Source organism: Felis catus, chromosome A2 (assembly GCF_018350175.1).
Source record: "Felis catus isolate Fca126 chromosome A2, F.catus_Fca126_mat1.0, whole genome shotgun sequence".
Lineage (NCBI taxonomy): Eukaryota > Metazoa > Chordata > Mammalia > Carnivora > Felidae > Felis > Felis catus.
In genome coordinates this window covers 125,406,352-125,421,489 of record NC_058369.1, presented here as the reverse complement: position 1 = coordinate 125,421,489, position 15,138 = coordinate 125,406,352, and the positions used below count along the sequence as shown (strand labels likewise).

General features: G+C 43.1%; 1 protein-coding gene and 2 long non-coding RNA genes across 3 annotated transcripts in view; 2 read left to right on the top strand and 1 right to left on the bottom strand.

Moving 5' to 3' along the window:
• LOC123383947 overlaps positions 1–6,972 on the top strand; it is a 34,158-nt gene extending 27,186 nt beyond the window's left edge. The window contains exons 6-7 of the long non-coding RNA XR_006594388.1: positions 1,373–1,400; positions 6,642–6,972. This is a non-coding gene — a long non-coding RNA (uncharacterized LOC123383947). The remainder of the gene's footprint in view (positions 1–1,372; positions 1,401–6,641) is intronic.
• Positions 1–15,138, bottom strand: part of NPSR1 (neuropeptide S receptor 1) — a 152,885-nt gene that overhangs the window by 88,755 nt on the left and 48,992 nt on the right. The gene's annotated exons all lie outside the window — the stretch shown is intronic.
• Positions 7,033–14,608, top strand: LOC123383950. The gene is made up of 3 exons (XR_006594395.1): positions 7,033–7,989; positions 10,567–10,669; positions 14,376–14,608. It is a non-coding gene; the product is annotated as an uncharacterized LOC123383950 (long non-coding RNA).

The following is a 15,138-nucleotide window of genomic DNA, read 5'->3' as shown; positions in this document are numbered from 1 at the left end:
CTTCTTAGACAGTCACATCATTTGCAAACTGATAATTTCACTCATTGTTTTTTCACTTACATCTTTTATTATGTTGTTTTCTTACTGGATTGCATTAGCTAAATTCCTTAGAGAGTTTCCTTTTGAACTGCAGAATCTTTGTATGTGTTCATTGATTTTTCTATCAGAGGCTAGTATATTTTTTCAAGATGTTTAAATCTTGCAAAGTTCAGGGATACATCTCTTCTCTGGGATTGAACATATTTTGACTCTTATATTCACAAGAAGATGGAAATTTCAGGAAACAAAGAAGCAAACAGAGATCAGTCAATAGGTTTTGCTTCTCCTTTATTCCCTCTTAAGTGTAAGATGAAGAAGTCTTGAGAGATCACCTGTACGTCCACAGCCCTCAGCAGGATAGGATCTTGCATAGCTGGGACCCTGGGAGAGGATGGTGTGCCCAGAAGATTTTAGAGCTGACCCTTTAACAGGACACACAGGTGACAGTTCTTGCAAAGGGTTGGTGGGAGGCACTTAGATACCCTGATCAATTTCCCCAGGTGGGAAACTGTGGGCACACTGTGAAATGGAGTCTCACTGTTTATTTTTTCTCTTGGGAGACAGAGGAGCAAGTTTCTCCCTTGTGTTTAATGCCAATATAAAAAGCAAGCAAAAATGTTTTCTAAACACAGGGGACTTTGATGAGGAATTTACAGACATTTTATGTTCCCTCTTTGCTCCTATTTGCCTCTTATCCGAGAAGAGGCCCACAGAGACCTCGGCAAGTCGCCGCAGTCTCCGGGCCAGGGGGCTTCCCGTGAGAAGACACACGGTGCCTGTAGCTGCCATGGTCTCAAGCCCAGCGGAGGAGTTCTTCCTGAGCCTCTTCCCTGACACCAGCCTTGGAGCTGAGTTTATTTCTTTCACAAACAATGTCACACTTGTTTGTATACCGGGGTAGTTCCTGAAAAAGCTTAGGTGAGCAGACAAAAATTGAGGGAGAATTTTCTCCAGTTCCGTTTGGCCAGATCGAGATCCATTTATTTTCAGAGACTAAGGTAAAAGTACCAGCTCCCCCTGTAGAGCTTTTGAGCTCTGTCAGGGCCTGAGGTACTGCCACTTGGCTCCGTTTAGCATCACCACGCCAGGTAAGAAGCGGCTCTGCCTTGTGCACCCCTCTCCTACGCCCCCAGCCCAGTGCAGTCTGCCTCCAGTATGCACTGGGAGGTCACCGTGATCCAATGCTCTGTGACTGGGTCTGGCACACTTCTTCCATGACTTGTACCCAGAATAGCTTTTATTTGTAGCTCTTGGTTTTCGGGGCTCCGGGACTGAGAATGGGCTGTTGATTGGTATCCCTTCCACTTACTAGTTCCTGTTTTCTCACGTGCAGGCTTTCCCCGTCACCTGCTCTGAATCTGGTAAGAAAGATTTTTGTTGTTGTTTGTTTGTTTTGCTTTACTGTGTGGTTTTTTGTTTGTTTTCCACATGGATAGCACTCTTTCCTGTCATCAGGAAATTTTTGTTATATTATTTCAACAAGAATGTTTCTGGGGAGTGCATGTAAAGCTCATGCAGGCTCAGTTAGCCAGCTTGAAACGGAAGGCATGACTCTTCAATAGTGTGAGGGTGGGCTCCCAATCCGTGCATTTATAAGCAATTCTTAGATCCAGACTTTATAAAGGTAAAAATAAAATGATTTGTGAGATTGACTGAGCCTATACTGTAAGAACTAAGTGCTATTCATTTATGTTATAGATTCAGGCATCCATTCAGCTTCTTGCTTATTCATTCACTGAGTTACTTCACAGTATTATTGACTACCTTAGCACTTACTTGAACAAGGTATCGTGGTTGTGGTTACACGCATTTTCACATGAACACACACATTTTGCCCACATCAGTTTCCTGATTTTGATATTGTATTAAAGTGATGCAAAATGTTATGCAAAAAACCCTGGGGAAACTAGATGAAAGGTACAGAAGATCTCTCTCTACTGCTTCTACAGTTTCCTTCCAATTTATTATTATTTCAAAATAAGTTAAGAATAAAGCAAGCAGTATAAACATGTTTCTTGCCCCCTTAGAGATTACTATTCATCAATGAATTGTAAAAACAGTGCGCATGTGTTTGAAGTTCATCATCCACTTCCTTTAAAAAAAAAAAACACACCGCCAGATTTCAGTTTTTTAGATCAGTTTTAGGTTCATAGCAAAATTGAGAGGAAGGTACAGAGTTTTCAGATATGCCCTACCCGTGTTTACATCACAACCTCCCCAAATAGCAACAACCTGCACCAGAGCCATGGACTAGTTACAATCGATGAACCTACATTGACACATTGTTATGTTATTCTGCAAAGTTCATAGTTTAGTTAGGGTTAACTATGGATGTTACATAATCTCTGGGTTTTCACAAATGTTTACAATGCCATGTATCCACCATTGCAATGATGTACAGAATAATTTCACTGACCTAAAAATCCTCTGTACTCTGTCTTTTCATCCCTCCTTTTCCCTTAACTCCTGGCAACTACTGATCTTTGTTCTGTTTCCAGTTCAATTTTAAAATAGAATAGTTTTATCTTTTCCAGAATGTCATAGAGTTGGAATCACACAGTATGTAGCCTTTGCAGATTAGCTTCTTTCACTTAGTAATATGCATTTAAGCTTCCTTGACGTCTTTTCATTGATAACTCTTTTCTTTTTAGCATGGAATAATATTCCATGGTATGGATTTACCACAGTTTGTTTACCTTCTGAGGGACATGTTGGTTGCTTCCAAGTTTTGGCAATATGAATAAAGCTGTTACAATAATCCATACCCAAGTTTTTGTGTGGACGTAAATTTAAACTCCTTTCCGTAAATACCAAGGGGTCCAATGGCTGGATTGTGTGGTTAAGAGTATGTTTGGTCTTGTAAGAGGCTGCCAAACTGTCTTCCAAAGTGGCTGTACCATTTTGCATTCCCACCAGCAACAAATGAGAGTTCCCGTTGCTCCCTATCCTCACCGTCACTGGTGTCACTGTTCCAGATTTTGGCCATTCTGAAAGGTATACAGTGTAACTCGTGGTTGTCTTAATTTGCAATTCCCTAATGACATATGATGCGGGGCATCTTTTCATAGGCTTACTTACCATCTGTGTATCTTCTTTAGTGAGATGTCTGTTCAGGCCTTTTGTCCATTTTAAAAATCAGGTTGTTTTCTTACCATTGACTTTTAAGAGTTCTTTGTAGATTTTGATTAATAGGCCTTTTATCAGATGGGTTTTTTTTTTTGCAAATATCTTCTCCCAGTCTGTGGCTTGTCTTCTCATTCTCTTGACCACCTTCCTTTTTTTTTTTTTTTTTTTTTTAATAAGCTGGTGACAGCATTTAGCTGGCATAATTCAGGAAACCATCTCTCCACTGGGCTTTGCCCTCATTACAGGGACTCTACTGTGAGGGTGCTCTGGGTATAACCTGGTTCCGCTGCCTATGAGGTGTGCAGCCTGGCTAAGCTTCTTAATCTCTGTCCTCAATAGTCTCTGTCAGAGCTGGAGATAAAACCAACACTTACCATTGGGTGGCTGTCAGGATAGAAGGAGCCAACCCCAGCCGAGGATTTGGTGTCCTTGAGTGGACATAGCAGATTCTTCAAAAGTGTAGTTATGACTGACATGTATGATGACACCCTCTTTTGGCTTTAGCATCTTAATTACTAAGTTTTAGTCCCACAAGTGCTTTCTCTTTTTGGGATATGAGTGGTTTCGGGAAATGGTTATGAAAATTATGGCAGTCACCTTGTGGCAGTTGGTACTCTGGGTTTCAGATCCCCCCTCCCTTTTTATTCCTTTCTAAAATGGGATTTGAATGTATCAGCCATTTGGTAGTTTGATAACACTCACTGTCTATTACCATTAGACATTCTTTCATCCAACCCCATCAACCACAGACATTTGGGGGGTTGTGTTTAATCACTTCTGTCATTTGCATACTACAGTACTGTTTTAGACTTTTCATATACTATAATGACAATAATAATCACTCCCATTTCTTGATTGCCTACTGTAATCCAGACTCTTGTGCTAAGCACTTTACACATATATTTGTATATATATATACCATCTCATTAATTTTCACCTATGATCATCCCCAGTTAATTGATGGGAAAATTGAGACTTAGGTACTTAATTGACTTGCCACATTCACCTGGCTGGTGAGATAGAGAGCTGGGATTTGACCCCATGCTCTGTAACTCCCAAGTTCCCAACCACTAGGTGCATACTACCATCAATATCCCACTTGGAGATTCTCAAAAAATTGCTCCAAAACCATCTGCATAAGAATAACTTCGAGGGGGGTGTTAAAAAAAAAAAAACAAAAACAGCTTCCCAGTCCCACCAGACCTGTTGAATCACGCTGTCTGCTTTCTCTCCCTTTCTGAGCATACCTTATTCCTGCAAATATTTTACACTTTATCAGAAGAAAGAAATCTCCCAGCTCCTGGGAGCACAGAACAGATGCCAGGAAGTGAAGCTGTGTGGGCTTATGGGTAGAACTGAATGAGTTTATATCCAACCATGAACAAAGGCTGCCAGACTCTAGGGAGAAACTTATATAATATGCTTTCCTTCTCTGGAGTTCTTGGGTTTATTTTTCTGAGTTGGTTTCTGTGGCAATACGGCCACGCTATTTAGAGGTTTTCCTTTATGCTAGCTACACCATTTTTTCCAGGTCTACTTATAGGAGGTGATGAAAAGGAAGTCAACAGTAATTACGTTTTTGGAGAAATCTGCTAATTCAGGTTTGGGGGACTTTGAGGACAAAGGTCAAAGTGAAACTATACTGGGGCTTTCTTGATAATAGCATGTTCTTTAAAATAAAAGCCTAACTCTTCAATGTGAGACATAGGTGGGTTTTGGTTCAACCCAATGGATACATTTTCTCTCTGACATCTATAGAAATTAGATTACCTTCTTCATGTGATTGTTGTAAAGATAAAATGAGATATGTTCACAATAGGGCCTGGCAAACTAACAAATGTTCACATTATTTTATTATCATTATTATCATTATTATCGTTATACACTATATTGTAAGAAATGTTGAGTAGATCAACTGAAGAAGTCTTTTGATAAAGAATTTCCATGATTTGAAACAGCAATCCCAATGACCTATCTGTACTTTAAAAGTCTGCTAAACATAGATAGATAATTGCAGGTCATCTTATTTTGTGCCATTTAGAAGTTGGCACCCTCTTCATTCTGTATATAAAGGATGCTTTGCTCAAATCCTCAGGCTCTTGGAGTCCTCAGGGGGAACCTGTCAGTGTGATGAGTCTTCACATGCTGACAGGCCCTCCGATCTGCCGGATGGTATTTTGGAGCAGGTCCTTGGGGAAACGACACCAGTCCCAATGAAGGTCACGGTGATTATTACTGGGCAATGGGACATTGTTCTGCTATTGTAAGTCATCGGGGTCAAATGTGTTGCTATTTCCTAGAAATAGAAACTGTGCTGTGCTTGGCTGATGCAGGATTCCCAGGAGTTCTCCATTCAGGAGTAAATGAGGCGCTCAGCAGAGAATAACCCTGTTCTGCAAAGCGGCTTTGGGCGGCATCGCCTGGGGATTGCTTCAGCCAAGATGGATGGATTCACTCTGACTGAGGGGTTCCTGAGGGAGCAGTACTTTCCTCTCCCTTTGAAAATGCTCATTCAGATTTGGTGTGTTTGCCATTTGGCTGGGAAAGGCCACCGTGAAACAGGTCAAATAACGGGACCCACATTTCTGGCTGAAATGGTCCTCCCCTCCTCTCCAGAGATCTGGCTGACTCTTCCTTTTTCTTTAAAGCTCCGAGGAGACATGATTTCTTGCTGAACTGTACAGTAATTATCTGTGGCTTCACTCCCATTTCTACCCAATCTCCAGCCTTATCAGTCCCTCGTCATTGGAATCACTCAAGTCTACCTATTTTTGTCCATCTCCCCCGCTACTGTCTGGCTTTGGACGGCTACCATTTCTCATCCGACTTGCTTTAATTACTATGTTTCTCATCCTGGCCCTCAATCCTGTCTCTACCCTTGAAAATCGAATATGTCACAGCCTTGTTTAAGTCTCTTACATGTAACTTGTTGAAAAACTAGAAAATCCAGAGGAGCCAAAACAAACCAACATTGACCAGAAAATAACAAGTGTGTAAAATCTTTTCCATTCAGATGTAGCAACTATTAACATTTAATTGCAGAGATGTCTAGACTTTATTTTCTATTTATATGCATATGTTAATTTTTTTCCAAAGTAGAATTATACTATAAATATTGGGTTTTAACTTGCTTTTTTTTTTTACATGACAACATATCACACCTTATTCTCCTATAAATGGATTTTATCTGCATTGTTCTATTGTATTTCATTATAGGCTTATATTATTGTTTCTACAGCCAATGACACTGTTGTTTTTCTAATTTTTTTTCACTTTATAATTAACACTGTAAATCATATCTTTGTTTAGAGATCATTACACCTATTCTTAAATAATTTCTTGGGAAATTATAATAGAGTTGTTATGTTGAGGGTGTGTACATTTATATATATTCTTTTTCAGACATATTATTTGATAGACATTTTCAATTGACAACCATATGTACTAATTATTTATGTTTATTTTAATAATTTCAGGACTTCTATAACATAACTTCTTCAATCTCAGGTCTTCAGTTCTGTTCCAACTCTCCACTGGCTATGGAATTTCAGTTAAGTTTTTAAATTTTTTAAGTTTATTTTTAAACATTCTATATTATTGCTGTGGTTTCTAAACTACTGCATATCTGCATACGCCATTTTGTTACCTTCACACACAAAAGGTAACCTGGCAGCCTCTGAAGTCCCTGGGCCATGAAATATTCCCTTAAGACTTTATAAGTCTCAGGGCACCTGGGTGGCTCAGTTGATTGAGCATCGGACTTCAGCTCAGGTCATGATCTTGCACTCCATGAGTTCGAGCCCTGTGTAAGGCTCTGTGCTGAGAGCTTGGAGCCTGAAACCTGCTTTGGATTCTATGTCTCCCTCTCTCTCTCTCTGCCCTTCCCCTGCTCACACTCTGTCTCTCTCTCTCTCTCAAAAACAAATAGATGTTGAAAAATATGAAAAAAATTTTACAAGTCTTCTCCAAGTGTTCTTATGTTTGCTTTCACGAAGATATCAGAAGTCACTGGAGGTATTGTAAGTAAACAATTTTGTTCTACCTAAAATTTGGAGACCTTCCTTTAACCTTTATAATTGCAGTAACTACACGTAAATATTTGTTGAGTGAATGCACAAAAACGCTTTGCTAAGATGTGACTCGATGGCAGTGGAGGTGAGCCAGCGTGTCTTTTCAATTACTGTGTCTAGAAATGACAAGCCCCTAGAACCTGTGCACACATACCTCCCTCTCCCCTTTCTTTAAGCTCAGGGAGACTTTCTTCCATGTCAGTCTCGATTTTGCTTTTCTTCCATTTATTCTTCTTTGTCTTCCAGGAATACTCTTTGCCGTCGTCCCTTCCTACCTCCTTTTACTTTGTTTTGACTTCCTTATCCTTTCCCTTGTCATTCTGGAAAGGTTTCTCACTTTTGTCCTTCTGGCAACTGAGGAGATCTTGTTTTTTTTTTGGTTGTTGCCTCAGGTGTTGTCTGGGGGTTCCTTCCCCCACCGGGGGTTCTTTCCTATCACCCTGTTCCTCTTTACTCGCCCTGCTTATGCTACTGCTCCCTCTTAGGCCTCCTGACATCTTTAAATGACACCAAAACATTTCCTTGAAAGATTTTTTCTTCTCTAGTCACTGAGGTACATATTTTCCAGAGATATCTTTTTCTTCTGAGTCTTCCAGATGTTGTTTCCTTTTTTCTTGGTATAAAGGACGCTTCTATAGTTCTAAATTATTTGATGACTTCCTTATTTTTTTTTTCAGGAAAACACCAGATCTCTTTTCAGATTTGATGATGAGAAGCAGATATGGCAAATGAATTACTCTTGTCCGTGCATCTGGTGAGCAAATACCCCTTCCCGAAATGCACTGGGAGGCCAGGTCACTGGGCACAGCTCCATGCCAAACCCAAGTTTCTGATGGCTCTTTGTCTAAGGGAAGTCTTCCCTCTCCTTCAGTCACCTGATTCTTTAAGACTCTTGATTAGGTGTACACCCCCCCCCCCACATGCCATACATACACACGCCACACCACACAATCGCCACGTGTACACACATGCGCACACACATGTGCACACACATGCATGTACACATCACACACTTGTATCACATACACATATGCATACATACAACACACGCACAACTCCTGCATACACATATACCACACACCACACACACACACACACACACACACACACACACCATGCCACACTAGTATGCACATACACATACACACACCCCACACACAAACCACATACAACTCTCAATGTGGTACTGTTACTAGAGGACTTCCGTAAACTCACGTACCTAGCTTTTTACTTGTGGGACTGACATCACCTTGTATCGCGAGTCCACTCCTACACCCTGCCCATTTTTCCCCTGGAACTTGTATTCCTTTCCAGAAAGTAGGTAATGGGGGGATGAGTCCATTTCCCTTGCCTCGCAGCCTGGCAGTGTCTAAGGATGAGCTTATGAGCTTCTCCTCGTCCAGTGGGTCATCAGGGTCATCAGGCCACAGATGCTCCCTCTTTCTTGCATTTTTTGTCAGTCTGGGTTTTGCAAAATGAATCTAGGTATAGCCTAGAGAGTTCCTTGGCTTGGTGTTTCTCAATGCAACTCCATCTGCCTTATAAGTAGCATCAATTCCCCTCTAATTCTGACATTAGATTGTCTGTCATGAGTGGTTTTCGATAGTAATGGGAGTTTTCATTTTTTCCCATGATTTTTAAGTGAGAAAATGGGACAGGTTGCATGGGGGGTTGTTGAGACAGGCACAGTCCTGAACTGGAGGTCCATCTCGATTTTTGGCATAAGAGATTGGAAACAGTCTGTGATTTAGGAACATATTCTGACAGCGGTATGAGAATATGTTTAAAATCCTCATTAATGAATCAGGTAGGAAATATATATTTATTTAGTCAGGTGCCAACTGTATGAAAAATCCCTTTCTTGTTTCTCATATTTCTGAAACTTCTTAACAGTGCATAGAGACAGAATGTCATCATTATCCAGGGACGGCGCGTTATCCTTTTTTTCCTAGGACCACTCTTTTCTAGGTCACCTGCTGCTTCAATATAGCTCTGAACAATCTAGCATGCTAACCATCTGACTCCATTCTCCTCACTAAGTCGTGAGAGAGAAAACAGCCTTGCAGCAAATTATGCCAAGCACAGGATGGAATGAAAGGAGAGGAAAAAGCCTCCTTTCCCTTTCTCCCCCCAGAGAGGGGCAGTCATGGGGCAGGGTGGCGTTTGCATACCCAGTACATGTGTTCTGAGAGCATTTATCCTGACTCCAGCCCTCTGATAACCAGCCACGTGACTGTCCATTTCCCACTCACTGTATAACCCCCTCCTCCCCAGGCAGTTATTAGGTATCGAGTGCTCATCCACCCTCGCATTGTTATCACATGCCATGGGCTCAGGATAAACTCACAGAGCAAACTCCTTCCTCCACTTCTTTCTGCTCCCTGCTGACCCTAGCCAGCAGGACTGGGAAAAGCACGGGCTTGGAGGTCAGACAACCTTGGATTCAAAGCAGGATTGTGTCATTTTGTGTCTAATGGGCTCCTCGGATTACCATTCTGTACTCTGCAACCCCAGGGTGCGAAAGTAGCCTCTCCCTACAGTGAGACCCTGAGAGCACTGCTGGGCTTTCGAGTGTATGCCTCACTTCGGGGCACGGCCAATTCAGAGCAAGAGTATAAGAAGTTCTGCACCAACGGTACCTCCCCAGGGAGAGTCTCTGGGGTCCCCAGGGGTCACAGTTGCGTTCCTTGTCTTCTCGGCTGCTTCTCAAATCCTCTGGCTTTTCATCCTCTTTTACATCTCCCCACTCACCTAAGCTGCTTTCAGAAAGAAATCTGAGAAGTTAATTTCTACTAGGGTATATGTGACTGATAGGTTTTAGTACACGTCTTCTCCCTGGAACTTTTATATTTTAGCCGAATGATTATATCCTAATTTATGGAATGGTAGACATGGGGAAGTGAGTGAGTGATATAATGTTACCGGCAGTGGGAGTTTTCTGGTGTCCAACAAAGCACACCAAGGAGGGAATTGTCTGGCTTCTCTCCCTCTGAGAGCAGCCCTCGCTCCCAGCACAGCCATTTTAAGGCTCCGTGTAATCTTCTCCTGAACACCCTAGTCTTGGCGTAAAGCACACAAGGAGGGTGGCAAGTCAGAGATTTGGGACATACAGAAAGGAATTAGCGCCCTTAAGTCGTGATGTCCCCATCCCAGAGTGAGGCTCCGCAGTGCACTTCTGTGTTCCCAGGAACAGCACAGCAGGTGGGGGTAGGGGGAGGACTGGCCTGTCTTAGGCATTTAGAGGGGAAGAAGGGGTAAAGAAAGGGGTAGGGATGCCTGCCCAGTGCTTGGAAGGATCCCCGTTAAATCATGATATCTAACATTTACTTAGGACTCAAGAATCAGACATGGTGCCAAATACGTCTCTGCGTGATTTAATGTAATTCCTGTACTGACCTCCTGAAAAAGGAACTGCTTCAATCTCCCTTTGACAGGTGAGGACATTGGAGCAGAACGAAGTCAAGTAAATATCTTGCAAGATTTCCCCAAAGAAAGCAGGAGAACCAGGGTTTGAACCACGAGCCCTGTCTCTGGAACCAGCTGTACATTCTCCTCCTTTTCTTACCGAAAGGTTAATAAATGAGTCCCAAACAGCTCGATCCCAGGCACAATTTGTACCATGTCCTGGTACCTCAATTTTGGAGGCCGCCACGCCATTCCCTCGACTTCCAGGTTGTCTATGCCTCCTTCTTTGCATTTAACCAATGCCACTTCCCTCATCTGTCACTCACCTCTCTTCTCATGGCGGTACCTCCCTGGGCTGCTTGCACTGACATCCCTCAAGCCGAACACGGAGTTTTCCCATCCAGGTGCTGCCCCCGCCACCTACAAGGGTCCCAGCTTTGGGGTGCTCCTGGAGCTGCAGAGATGGGCCCACCAAGTCTCTGGACTAACAGAATAGTTGAGGCTTATGCAGCCTGCAGCAGGAAACAACCTCCAAATGGAGAGAATTCAGGCTACTCCGATCTAAAGAACCCGATGCCTCAACACACGGCCTCCACACTCATTACTAATAATGGAGGGGCAGACAGACTTATTCATGGCTTCAGCTGGGAAGTGACACGACCACTTCTGTTCATACTTCATTGGCCTGAACAAACTACATGGCCCCATCCAGAAAGGATGGGCACGAAATGGAACATAGTGAACATACGGCATTACTTCTGCCGCAAGTTTAAGATAAGGCCACAAAGAATGTTCTGTAAGGCTGACTGACAATTCCCTAGTGGAGGCTCCAATGATATGAGGGTTTTCTGACTCTCTTGAATGCTTCAGAGACTGGGTGCCTATGTAATCCCAGGGGTCTGACTGGCTGTCAAAAAGAGGATTTCTTTGGAAGAAATTCCCATTTGCTTAGTCCAAGAGCACCGCTGGCTTGGGACAGCGTTGCCTTTACATTCTTGAGCTTCTTGATTTTACTGAACTAGGTATTCTTTCTCTGCTGTCTTTCAAGCAGCCCAAATTACAGGCCGTTATATCTCTGCTCTATTCTGAAGCATCAGTCAGGCAGAGGGGAACCTGCCACAAGGCAGGACGTCTGCCCTGAGAGTCAGACTCCTCTCTCTCTCTCTCTCTCACATCAGGTGTCCTCAATTAATCTTCCTCCAGAGAGAAGGAGCACAATGGGACTTGTCATTCGTGTTAATCAGAGCACATATCTTCACTGTGAATTGTTCCAGCCTGAGGCTTCTTTTCAGAGATGGCTGCTGCTTGCCTGAGATGGGAGGTTTGTGGTCCTAGTACCATTTCTTACGGACATGCAAGTGGTCTTATTTCCTTCAGAATAATAGCACATCTTCATTCATTTGGCTCCTGGACTCTATGGCACTCCTTGATGCATAGCTAAAGTCACTAGGTAGCCCACCTACCCATCTAGCCCTGATCCCAGCTCTGCTTCTCTCCAGAGGCTGGTCGGAACAACTGACTGGGTATTGGGTTGAGAACCCTGTGGACCTCCATTTGCTCAGCCTTGGAGCTCAAGTCCCAGCTCTGCTAAGTGGACATCTACCTCTATGTTCACCTTCTAGGGGACCTATCTTCTTTGGGAACTCTGAGCTTCGGTAGGTGGTCTAATGCACAGAGGTCCTTTGAGGCAATGTTTCGGGTTACTTCTGAAGGGCACCAGAGTTGTTGTCTTATTCTGAACCCGTGTTTCTATTTGGCTTTATGCAGAGATTGCTATAGCCTTAGCCAAGTCCTGGCACATTGCCCAATTCTAGCGGTTTCCAAAGATGCTCCCCTCCTAGCCCCCCAAGCCATGTTTCATGTTGAAATGCCCCCCTCCTCTTGAATCCTGGCTGGGCTGTGACTCATGCTTGATCAATGGAAAGTGGCAGAAGTGATACTTTGTAACTTCTCAGCCTGAGCCAAGTGAATCCTGGCAGCTTCTAATAGGTGCTCCTGGGAACCCCGCTGCCCACCTTCAAGAAAGCTCTAGAGAGGTTGTGTGAGAAGGAGCCGGGGAACCTGCCTGAAAGATCTTGTTCATTTCCCAGTGGCCAGCCAGCATCAACATGCCAGCCATGCCATTTAAACCATTTCCACTTGAGTCCCAGACATTGTGGAGCAAAGACAAACTACCTCACTGTGTCCCGCTTGATTTCCTGACCCCCAGAAACATGAGGGGCAATAAGCTGATGTTTAACCCACTAGCACTTGGGGTTGTGTGTGACACAGTAACCAATGACCAGAAAAGGGGACACTTGTTTGTGGGAATGATGTTCCCTGGAGGTGTCCAGTGGACATTTTGCCTGGTACGTGGGACACAGTGGGTTTGAGATCCTGTTTCTTGAGGGTATTCCTATATCCAGAGGGGCCTGGGACAAAGCCTGGGACAGATGGCTGGCTTCCCAGCCAGCAGAGCAATTTTCCATTTCCTAACCATGGACGGTGCAGTGTCTCGCCAGCTCCAGGCTTTATTCAGGGAGTTGAGATCTGTGCTTTTGCCCTGGAGCCTTGACCTCCCCACAGAGATGTGAAAACCCACCTCTTCAACATGGCATCTGGATCCTCACTGTGTTCTGCAAGGCTTCAGCTCCCAGAGCTTTCTGGCCCGAGCACTTGCCCTTCATCTCTGGCACCTGGAGATTTTTTCTTACTGCCTTTGAGCTAAATCATTAATTGTCTTAATATATGTTTTTTTCTTCTAGACGTTGTAATTTGGAGATGGGACAAGGATGGGCTACATAAGAGAAATCCCAGAGGCGGCTCCATATGACATTTTAACCTGATTTTCTTATCTTCTCTCTCAAATATTTTTGGGCATTTCCCCCCTACATCATGAGACTGTGCTAGCAAAACCACAAACGTGTTCTTACAAAAGATGAAAAATCATTCAGAAAAAAAAAAAGAAATGATGTCCTAGATTTTTAAAGTCACAGTTGTACTCTATTGTCCCACCAGGGTAGGTCTGACAGTTGAGACTCTGTTTGCTTTGGGGACCAGCGATGGTAACTACCAATCAGGGAGGTCTCCTTCCTGCCCAGTCTGTGCTTTGTAACAACCACCCAAGAGCTGTGTCCTTAAAATCCCGCCCACTCGCAATCCATTTCCCCTGCAGACGACAGCTAATGGGGCCAGGCTGCTCACATGCATCTCCTAGATAATGTAGAGGGTTTTTTTTTCCCCCATTTAGATTTTAATAAAACTAGCAGATGGGAATTCAAGCTGTAACATTCAGCAAGAGAATTAATATACTGAAATGTGACCCTTTGACAGATACTCAAATGAGTATAAGGCTATCAGGGCAAGTGAACGGAGAAAAAAATCATTATAGAAGGAAGGAAACTGGAAACAGAACTGAGATGATTACATAGTCCTTTGAGAAATGAATAAAGGACTCTCTCAGAAGTAATTAAGTCGCCTTGTATCCACAGGCTGTATTTTGGCTTATACACTTAACACACATTTCTGTTTAAGTTGCTCCCCTGTTCAAAGCCTCCGGTGATGCCCCAGTGCCCTGATTTCTTCCCCTCCAGCTCCTGTCCCAACCCACCCCTAGCACATTAACTTTAGGTACACTTTTGAGTCACTGGGGACCTTTATAAATTGTGGAGGCCTTTCACATACACAAAAATAGATCAAACATAACTGGCATGCGTGTTAATCATCTCATTGTATGTTTACTTTTACACCCACCAGAAAGCTTCGGTGATGGATTTGAATTTTGAAAAGATCGCTCTGGCTACAATGTGAAGAAAGGACATAAAGCAAAACAATGACAAAAGAAAACATGGCAAGTAATGTAAATGGAAACGTAGAACAGGGAAATCAGGGCCTTTCAGACGGGTATCTGTGGCTTCAGACAATTAGTTAAATTAATATTACTTAAATATATGCCATATGTTAGAACTTTGCTGGGTACCCAGTGCAAGAGGAAAGAGATTGTATAAAAACAAAATGAAACAAAACATAATCCTTGATCTCCAGTGATTAACAACACAGTGGGAGAGATAATATAAACAAGCAGCTATAATACAAGGCATATTGTGAAACCTGAAATGGCATACAAATCGATCATGAGGGGGAAACAGATCAGATCATGTGGTGGATTTTTGTGGAGTAATTCATGAGGAGAACATCGTTGCCTGGGTCCCACCCTAGAGATGCTGATTTAATTGGTCAGAGTAGGCCAAGACATTGGCGCTTCTGCAAAGTCCCTGTTGAGTAAAATGTGCAGCCAGTGTCGAGAAGAGTGCTCTATGGTCTTATCCACCAGGTAGCTGCAGGGCAATGAAAATGATGCTCTTCAAAGAAACCTGGGCCAGGTTTCAGATCTCCTAAGCAAAGACAGCAGAGAACAAAAGCTAACATTGCTTGAGCAGGTTTTGTGCTAGGCATTTCAAGAGTATTGTCTCAGTATTTCTCCCTGGCTGCACATTAATATCATCTGGGGAACTTTGAA